At 41.6% G+C, this 11,253-nt stretch overlaps 1 protein-coding gene across 8 annotated transcripts in view; it reads right to left on the bottom strand.

The window, feature by feature from the left end:
* ZNF462 (zinc finger protein 462) overlaps positions 1-11,253 on the bottom strand; it is a 108,971-nt gene that overhangs the window by 82,780 nt on the left and 14,938 nt on the right. The window lies entirely within an intron of this gene.

Raw genomic sequence — 11,253 nt, 5'->3', positions numbered from 1 at the left:
CTTGGCTTTATGCTGCACGTTGTCTTATGGGCCATAATTTTGCCATCATCTTTCGAGGATACTCTCAGGTTTATGGCTCTCTTAGGCACCATTTGGCAATTGTTGGCGGGAGCATCTTCTTTCCTTTGAGAGGACGAATCGGAACTCAAAACACTATTGTTCTTGGGAGTAGTTTTGTGCAACGGAGATATTTTATGGCTCGTTTAAGCTCTGCTGCTGTTTATCTTTTTCATGAATACACTCTGGACAAAATGCAAGGAATGCAACAACCCCCTGGTATCAATTGAATATGGCATATATTTTGGTGTAAAAGCTATGTCTTTTCATAGTAGGCCTTTTCCAACGTGAAGTTGCTGCATTAGGATGCCATAGAAAAGAACCCCTCATTCCAATATTCTTCTAACTGGAGAGCTTCTATTAAATAATTGAGTCCCACTTCAGTTCTTCCGAAATACAACTCACCATGCTGGCCTGAAAAGATGGTTAGCGATCTGATCAAGCTACAATGGGGTGACTTCTATACTCGCTGAGGTGTCGGTAAGAAGGTCACTAAGGTCTCTTGACAATACAATTGACTGGATCTGCACGTAGCACGAGATACATATTTCTCTTTTCATTGTTTTTTGCCTCCAGGTTTAAATCCTCGCTGCTTTGGAGAAAATTGCGGCGTTTGTGAGATTCTCCTTGCCCCTACACCAAAATGTGAACTTTAGCCAAGGCGCTGTGTGGACTCTTTCTTTTCTCGTCAGAGTCAGGATCTGGAGCAGCGGGCATCTTGCTTGCTCCTGCAGGCTTGCCCTGGCATCTTTTGAAGAGCCGCACTTTGGCTGCACTTCCAACAGGGGGGAGGGAAGTCACAGACTTTGCAGCACTTTCTGATGGGGTAATAAGTTCCAGAGCTGGAGGAAAGTAGCTCAAACTAAGCCCTCCCAGTATCTGCTTGTGCCAAGGCGATGAGACCTTGGTGCAGGTTTTCAAGCAGGTGAAGCAAAGAGGAAGCACACTTTACATCTAAGACCTTGGAACTTTTCTTTGGTGCCTTTACCAAGGTAACCTGGTTGCCATGGTGTAGGAGAGGGGACAGATCCTGCAGCCGTGCCTCAGAAGAAGAAGGGCGTTAAGAAAGAGGAAAAGGGTAAAATCCTTTGGGGAAATGCTCCTGCGGGGTTGCCAGCCTCAGAAAAGCTGGGTTTAAAAATTCAGTTTAGGAAATTTAGATAAAAAGTGTCTAATTTTTTTTTTAAAGGGATTTTTGCTCTGCGGTGCAAAGCTGGCGAGTTGTCCAGGAGGGACAGAGCATAGTCCCAAGTATGTGACTGAGGGTACGTCTACACTAGCCCCCTAGTTCGAACTAGGGAGGCTAATGAGGGCAACCGAAATTGCTAATGACGCACGGGATTTAAATATTTAAATAGGATTTAAACCTATTCCATGTAGACGCGGGCAGTTACTTCGGGCTAGTCAGTTTCCAAAATGGCAACCGGCTGGGAATATGTTAATCAAGCGCAGGATATTTAAATCCCATGCTTCATTAGCAATTTCAGTCACCCCCATGAGCCTCCCTAGTTCAAACTAGGGGGCTAGTGTAGACGTACCCTGAAGGTACGATTCTTCTTTGCTGAGCCATGCAGCAGGTTTAAAACAAACAAAAGGATGTTTTTCTTCATGCAGCACACAATCAACCTGTAGAACTCCTTGCCAGAGGATGTTGTGAAGACCGGAACTTTAACAACATTCAAAAAAGAACTAGATACATTCATGGAGGATAGGTCCACTAATACTTACTAGTCAGGATGGATAAGAAATGGTGTTTCTAACCTCTGACAAACAGAAGCTAGAAATGGATGGCAGGGAGAGATCATTTGATGATTCTCTGTGCTGCTCATTGCCTCTGGAGCATCTGCTCAGATAACAAACCCTCTAGCACAGAGGCGGGAAGCTTTTTTGGGCCGGGAGATGTGGACACCCAGAAAAATCAGTCAGGGGCTGCACAAAAAAGAGAGAGCCCCTGGGTCAGGTCCGGCCCTGGCTTGCCTGACTCTGGCCTGCGAGGCTTGGGCCCCCACAGCGGGGTGCCGGTGGGGGCTGCAGGGTTGGTTTGCCAGTGTGGGCTCCCCGATGCAAAGGGGGGAAGCCTCAAGCCTCAGGGGCCAGATCCAGGCAAGCCAATTTCCCCAGGCTATAGGTTCCCCACCCATGTGCTAGCGGAGGCAATACACAAAAGCCTAAACAACTCTAGCGCTGCCAGAGCTTACTATGCAATCTTCCTCATTTTTTAGCAGAAATCCACCCGGACATTGGGAGTCAAACACTGACTTTGGAATGTGTTGCAGCCCTCCATTCTATTCACACGCACACACTTCAGCATTCACTTTTTAAAATTTTTTCATTATTACTTATTATTTCTCAAGCATGGATTTCATCATAAACATCATCATAAACTCAGCCAGGTTTTAAATCGGAGCCAGCTGTGCCGGGACAATGTGAGATGTTTGTAGCCACTTTTCTAATCTGCAACCGAAGGGCTTGTCTACAGGGGAGAGAATGGACTTTGATAACTATTTTGTAATAGCTACTTCCAAATAGCAATCTGTGTAGACACACTATCCTGGAACAGGTTAAATTTTTATCTGTAAATGTCACTAAAAGTCAGTTTCACTCTACACATACAAGACAATGAAAATATATTTCCATTGATGAGAACAGAAATATACAAATAGGCAAAATAAGAAAAACGCTGCTTGAGAACTTACAAGTTTGATTTAAGGATATTTACTTTGACGTGTGACACTGACCATTTATGGTTTAATGGGTATAAAACTTTAGATTTTTGAATATCAGTGACTAGTGTCATTAAGTTATTTTCTGATCCATCACTCCATAATTTCCCACAACTGTGAATATATTTTAAAAAAGTAAAAAATGCTTTAAAATAAACAAATCTCAATATTATCCATTGAAATTATATAAAATATAGAAATCAAGTTCTGCCATGCCTAAATAAAATTGAATGTATTCCGTGAGGCCAGATCTGCACTAGGGGATAAATTCAAATTAAGATACGCAACTCCAGCTACGTCTATACAGCCGGAGATCAACAGGAGCACACGCTCTCTTCGACTTCCCTTACTCCTCTCGTAGGAGCGGGAATACCCTTGGCGATACTTCACTAGACTCGTTAGTTCGAACTCCAGAAGATCGCGGAAGATCGATGCCGCCACAGTCAATCTTCAATGTAGCATAGACAGGGCCTCAGTGAAGTAATTATTCTGGAATAAGAGTCATTTTTTGTATGAAATAGTGGGTCCACCGGAGGGACTTTATTCCAATATAATATATTGGTTTTGGAATAGCTATGTTTCTCCCGTATTTTGCTCTTAACCGCTTCTCAGCAGCATGTGAACACTAGTAGTGGCTTTCCTCACCCATTACATTTCTACCCAACACTTTAAGACAGGCGTAATCCTCACCACTAACTTCTCAAAATGCAGATGTTGTCCTAGGCAAGCATTAATGCACAGAGACAAAAGGACACATTCAATACTACTGAGACACTGTCATAATTAAGTGCATCAATAGAGACAGTTTCCACAACTTCATAACTATTGCTTGCTCTCTCCCCGCCACTCAACTTCCTTACTCTCTATTTCCTCATTTAACATCAGCAAGAAGAGAAGAGGATGGGAACTTCCTTTTAGAAGGCGAACTCAACCCCCCTTCCGTGCTAACCTTGCTGTATCTTAAAGACAAGACAAACTGTTTTTCCCTCAGAGTTTCCTCAGGAGGCAGACATTTCAGACCTCTCAAATCTTGAGGCAGCAGCGTCTTCCTTTGTTTTGATCAAATTGCCATAGCAGCCAGATTGGAGTCAGTGCTCACAACAGAAAGACACCAATGCCACTAAAACAAAACAACCTCCACCATGGCTTTCCATTAGAGATCAGTGTATTTTTTCAGTTGGACAGCCACTGTCCTAGAACAATGATAGCCAGTAGTATGGACTAGTAAAGAATAAAAGGAAATTGCATAACAATCTCTTTTCCTCAACCACTGCTATGAATAGTCGAGCAATAGGTGTGGTCGGCATCTTAATATTCCACGAAAAGAGTAATTCCTATCTACTGATCTTCCTATGATCTTTCAAAAGGCAACAAGGGATGACTGTAATTTCTGTTTTCCCCTATCCCACCATAATGCATGTGACATGTGAAACAACCGCCATGTATCTTCATTATTGAAATCATCTTCACTTGAACCTATAGGTTTTTCAGAATCTCACTGGATTGCAGATTAAAAATTCTGCCTGAAGACTGAGCTTTTATTCTGGTGTCTAGCCAGACTTGACATAACAATAACAACAGATTTACTAATCTATGGTTTGCGATAAAAAAAATAATATCCCACCGCAGGGAAAAAAATCACCTGCTTTTAACCAAATCTCATCTAATCTTTCCTTACAGCTATAAATTCAATCACTGTGCTTCAGTCCCTAACCACACAAGCTGATGAGATGAGAATTACTGATGCAGACCTTGGGTACAAAGGTGATTCTGAAAAAATGTAAATATAAACCACTATAAATGGGTTTGATTGATACTCAACGGTTTGCAATCAGAATCAGTAAACTGTTCCAGGAGAACATTTTATTGCCATTTTTAGGAACGACAGTATCCTCCAGTATGTACTAGCAGTAACACGATTACTGCTTCATAAAGACTTTGACTTTCCTGCTATTATCCCAGTCTTGCTTTAGCACATACTGTATATTAGAATCCATTCCAGGAAGCATATGGCAATAGAACTAGGTCAACCATTAACCAAATAACAGGAAGCTGCTCTGCAGAGCACACCCTTCGAAAGCTTGCTTAATGATCTAACCCTTCAGAATGTGTCCTTCAGCACAGTTGAAGCTAACAGTTCCCGTGGATTTCCTTAAAGCTGCAAGGTCCCCAACCATACCCAATTTAGAATGGTCAAACTCATTTCTAAGTGCACCCAGTTCAGAAACTGAGATGATACACACACACCCCACCATCACCTGTGCCATTTAGCATGGCTCAGAGAAGAGTAGGGAACAAGCTTAAACTGCTCCTGCAGTTTGCAGGTAAACACCATCCATCCCTCATTACCCCACACATCCCCTCAATTTCATCTTTGAAAACACGCATCTCTCACTGTTAGCATAGAGCACCACGGCTAGGTGTTCTTATTTCACGTCACCTTTGCAGACGCACAAGTTATCTCCCTGCTCAGTGACCTCCAAATCCTTGTAGCATTTGTAAATAAATACATGCATTCTGTTTAGGGCTTGAGATCAGTGATTTTGACTAAGTTCTTCCTGGTGTGATTTTTTTTTCCTGTGATCTGTATCTGTCTCAATGGCCTATACAAAAGTTAGTGATCTGTCACCTATTGCATTTTCTGAAAATGGGGAAGGAAGAGAGAGGAAACCACCATTCAACATTACTGTTGGCACTGCCAACCTGTACTCTACCCAACACAGTCCTATCAGCTAGCCACTTCTAAAACATCTAGTGAGCAAGATGCTTTTAAAACCATGCATGACGGTGATTCCAATCTTCAAGTGTTGTAGCTCTGCTCTTCTGCTTTATGTGTGCAGTCCTACCAGAATACTAGGTGCCAAATTACATGCAATGCAGAGGCCAATAAAGAGGGGCTGTTTTGTTTTGTTAGACACCTACAACTATTATTGACAAGGGCCAAAGAACAGAAATTCAGAAGTGACCTGGGATGAGTTTACATGTTGATTAACATTAGATAGTTACATATAAAATACTCAGTTCAGCTACAGTACATGAGTTGAATAGTCCAATCTCTTCATGGAAATAAAAAGATAATTTGCCAAGTTTCCGTTTCCTAGTGTACAACCTGTAAATAATTGTTGTTTGTGGTCGTGACTAAAGCTTCTCAGATAAAGGCTGAGATAATATGGCTGCTGGATTGCCACACACCACAAACCAGTGTTATATTTGAGAGCTTTGGAAGAAGTTACTACCTAGCCATGTGAGTATAATCAAAGCATAAAGTGGAACATATAAGGACATTAATATTGGTCTTGTTATGTCTTCAGAATTATGCATACTGATTCTGTTTATGCTAAATTCCTTATTTTCTTTGGGGTAATATTTTTATGCAACTGCATGATGTCATTTTTTCTAAAGCCACTACTTTGTAAATCTTAAATTTGATCTCCCACGTCACCACCATGGGCATTAGAAATCACAGGGAAGAGAGAGACTTCTCCACAATACTCTACCATGACGACTCAGACTGACCTCCAAAATCCTTAAGGAGCTCTCTAGCATCCTACCGACTCAATCCTTATAGGTCAGGCCCATTCCTCTACTACCAAATACTGTGGAGTTGACCAATCTTCTGGATGATGTTTCTAATTCCCAATCATCAGCTAGAGCAAGCGATAACACAGAGAACAGACAGTATGCGTGATCATATGTCCTTGCTGATTGCTTCATATCTTAAACCAGAGCTCCTTGCTCAAACAGGCTAAGTCAGTGGAAGACTGCCAACCTTGCTATGGGTAAGATATTATTTTAGAAGTTATTTATAATCAGCCATTCTCATAGTGAAACACACTTGAGTTGTGGTTGTGAAGGAAGTCAAATAAGATTACTTCAGAGCATTTCTACAATACAAAGAAGCACAAAGGAAACAAATTCCAAGCAAAATTCGGGGACAGCATGAAGCATACTTATTTATGATGAGGAAAACATATCGAATTCTGAGCTCATCCGAAGTAGGAAGCTGACCAATAATACTTCAAACACAAAACACCCAGCCAATGGAAATCAAGCTTTGTAGAGTGAAAATTATACAAGAAGAGTTTAAGGAACCACATCTTCCACTATTAAAGCAAGTTCTCTTGGCTCAGCTAACTCCTGGAACGGGCTAATTCAGAAATAACTGTTGCAACCTGAGATTATTTTACATAACTAAGAAGAAGTTCCACACTGGGAAACACCAGCCCAGTTTAATAAAATTGTTGAATGTCCTTTTTAGTTGCGCTTTAAAAACAACCACAAATATAATATAAGCACAAGTCCTGGACTTTCAGCATTCCAGCCAAAGATCTTTTGAATGGGACCAGTGAAATAAGCAGAGAAGGGAGGGAGGAAGTTATTACAGCACAGAACAAAGCGTCTTCCTAGATACATCTCACTTTATGTATATCCCCTTCTCCCATTCCCAAAATGCTGCTGGGGAAACATACCAGTGGGTTGGACTGCTTCTGTCATCAGCTCTCATGAATGCCTCAAGCTAGTCATACCTTACAGGGCTACCACAAAACAGCATCTAAGACAAGTATTCATTCTAGTTAGGCTATAATAGTATTCCTTCAAAGTCACACTGAACAGGCAATGGACATTGAGAAGTCTCTGATAATGAAGTTCAGTCTGCCATGTGCATTACTGAGTAAGCTCTGGTGTACTCCATGCTGTGACCACAGGAAGGTGTCTCTGTGAGTGAGTGAGAGAAAGAAAATTTCCTATTCAGCTGACAGAAGAATCCACAACATTGCAAGCCACTAGGTTTTTTTCAGCCTGAGTCAACAGAGCAAATTCATTTTTTAAGTTTCCTCCTGCAGATTTATTCACTCCAGTGATTGTATTTGGCTTTTAAAAACTGGTAGCATGGCTACTTTGCCTCTGGCATTTACAAAAAGAGGGAAAGAAACCTTAAGCTGTAGGACTTTCCTGTTAAGGGAAAGCAAAGACAATTGTGACAGCTTTCTATGGTTACTTAGCAATTACATAATTGCAAAGTCTATGCAGTATCACTTGCAGTATTCTGTACCCTTCTTCACATCACAGCTGCAGTACAATGTTCTCAAATGATTGCTGCCTTTGAACACACTGTCTCTGCACCGAAGACAAAAGGATCTACAATGAAACTTCATCTGATGCTCAAGACTCACATGACTAAACCCTCCTCATTCTCTAGATTTGTTGAACTCTCCCTCCCCCTCACTTTTTTTTTTAACCCATCATACATGCTTTTGGAGTGCACCTCAGTTCTTTAAAAAGACAGGTTCAAAACAAGGAAGCAATGAAATCCTGCTGGGCTGAAGTTTTCAGATGACAAAGCACAAGGTAATCACTTACTACTGAAATGAAAGCAACATAAAAGGACAAGATGCAGAGGGAAAAATCTATTTAGGCTTCCTGCACTGGCATGAAATGGCTGCTTTCCTTCTTACTGCCAGCTCCAATGCTTCATGTTGACATTACACATCCTGTGCTGTAGATCCACCCCCATGCTGCTGCTTGCCCAACAGAATTATCTTCTGCGTCACAGCAGTGGTAACAGGACTGCTGGCTCTGCAGCTCTGAAAGCACCATTTCAATGCTTAATACATGCAGCAACTGGACACGTTACCAGATATTCTTGGTTGGTTTGTGGCACTCTCAGCACAATATTACTCGGCCTAACCTTCTGTTAACCAGATGGTCTGTTCTCCCTTTGGGCTCAAACCATGAAACTTTATTGTATTCAATTCTATCAAAACGCAGGGACAGTTTACAGCAGAATGCCTGGTTCATCTCCAGCAGGGTTGCTAAGATAAAAATAACTGGAAATACTGCTTCACACCAACAGGGAACAAGATCTTTTGGAGTAAATATTTAAATGATCTGCCAGATTAAGTACAACCACATGGATAGCAACTTATATTATGTGCATACACACCTCTAATTATAAAGGGCCTTCGAAGCATTTTCCCTGATCAATTTTCATTGACAACTACAGTACTAGCTACTTATAATTCAAAACGAGCTCTTTATAACGCAACTTGTCAAAATCCCCCGCTTCCAAAAACACCATTATAAATAAGAGAAAGATGAAGTCTATGAACACCACCTACTAAGCACATGCTCAACAAAACAAATGGAAAGTTCTTTCAAGCCTCATCCTTTATAGGATATCATATCTCAGGGGATATATAGACACTAAATGAAATCCATCTTAAGTATTCATCAGACTGATGCCAAATTGGATCCCCGTCCCAACTCAAATGCAGAGTGTGTGTGTAGGGGATGGAGTGGTACAAAAAAAACGAGGTCAGTATGAATAGACGTGAAAGAACCGTTTACTGCATTAGCACTCGTTACCAAGTGTAAATGAATTCCACCAGTGTGCCTGTCTGCAAGCGCAAATGAACAACTTATGTACCTTGGTGGGAGCTGTTGAAAATAAAAGTGCATTTCACATTCAAGAGGTCATCTCCAAGTGCAGCACTGCAAGCCTCAAGAGTCACACTCTGTGGAACTAAGGAGTCTGGCCCTTCATACTCACATGAGTCATCGGACTGAAATTCAATCACATCCCAGGGACAGCTCGGCATAAATAAGGGCTAACACAAATAAACTTTTGGAGGAAAAGGTTCTCGGTCCTCAACTTCTGCTGTTCTCCATACTACTGCAGTAACCAGAACATAGACACGGAGCAAAGAGACCTGATTAGTTTCTGGACTTAAAACTCCCTTTTAATTGGGGGGGGGGGCGCAAGTCTGTGAGCTACAGAACAACCAGCACTGTTGTCACCAGGCTACTTCTTTCACCTGTAAAGAAGGCTAGAAGTTATCATTGCATGGTGGTGTGAGAACACCCAGTGAAGAAATTTAGCTCCATCGGCCTTTAAAATTTCCCAAACAGAAGAAAGGAAATGTTCTCCATTTTTAATGTCCCAGTTAAGATACTGCCTCATCATAATCATATGACTTAACTCCATTGCCATGGCATACAAAACTTCAGTATATGGTAATGAACCCTCCAGAAAGTCATTCCACAATTTGAAACATCATCTACCCTTCAAACACTCTAAAAATAGCTTACTCACCCCTTGAGGTCTCAATAGCCCATCTGATATTACAGTACAGTATTAGCAAAACTAAGTAGACATGAACTCTTAAAATAAACATCTCCACAGAGATCAGAACATGGGGAAGCAGACCCTATATTACTGTATACCACTGACTGACCCTATGGAGAGCCATATAGCACTGGGAAACAAGGGAAGAAAGCCAAATGTTTACACAGTGCAAGCAAAAAGCAGAAAAAGTTTCATGTTCATTTGCATGAGAGATTTAGTTTGCTCATTTCAAGTCAATCAGTGTGCCACTCTGCTCTGCATCTGCAACTTCTGACTCAAGGCTTTAGGTAGGATTACATTTTCTGGTTGTGACACCATGATTAAAATATTAATCGTTTTAACCTTGTATTCACCCTTCTTGAGAGCTATGCTGTACACCAGGGAAGGGAAAAGGGAAAGGAAGGTGTATGGTCTACTGCCACCTCTAGCATTGCTCTGTAATCTTATATATATAGAAAGAGAGAGAATGTTTGTAAGTTTGTACACTAATATCTTGGACACTATAAGAGCTACTGCAACCAAACTTTGCATGGGATAACCTGTCATCCAGGAGAAGGTTTTAAGGTACTTTTGGACCCAGTCAGGCCCAAGCTCAAGCTGTACAAATCAAAAAGTAACCCGACATGCTGCGCTGCAGGGGTCGCCCCGCCCACCCTAGGTCCTGTGCCCACTGCCTACAGCTCCCAGCTCCGTCCGGGACTCACCCCCTCCTGCCTGCAAGGTTACATAAGTGACCCTCTTTCCCACGCCGGCACGCAGTGCCCCAACCCCCATGCGCACAACAGCTCGGGCACCTACCCTGCCCCCCTGTGGCACCTAAAGCCCCAGGCACAAGCTGGGGTGCCCCTCCCACATGTAACCTCCCCTCCACCCGGGGTCGAACCCCTCCTCCCCCGGGGATGACGTGGACCTATATTTTAATCCCTATAGAAATCAGTGCAACTTTTCTACCATTCAAAAAAAGATAATGGACTACTGTTTTTCTACATTTTGTTCTTCCAGTTTCCTGAGCAATGCCGGGTAACTCCAGCTAGTGTGCATGCGTGTATATATATATATATATATATATATAAAAACTACAACAATAAGATTCTGTCCTTCAATGAACCATCTAACACAGTGTTTCTCAACCTTTTTTTAAAGTACTCCTTTAAAAAAAAAAATTATAAGTACCCCCAGTACCTACAGTTTTCAGACACGCTAAATTTTTTTCTACCATTTCAATGCATTTGTTGTTTAAACAACTTTATCGTAGCCACGTGGTTGATGACATTTTTGGGTGTAAAAAATACAAAAATAATAAAGCCCTGTAAAGCTTAAAACAAAAATTCAGTTTCTTCACATTTC

This window comes from Pelodiscus sinensis, chromosome 6, assembly GCF_049634645.1.
Source record: "Pelodiscus sinensis isolate JC-2024 chromosome 6, ASM4963464v1, whole genome shotgun sequence".
Lineage (NCBI taxonomy): Eukaryota > Metazoa > Chordata > Testudines > Trionychidae > Pelodiscus > Pelodiscus sinensis.
Note: the sequence above shows the minus strand (reverse complement) of the source record. Positions and strands in the feature narration are given on the sequence as shown.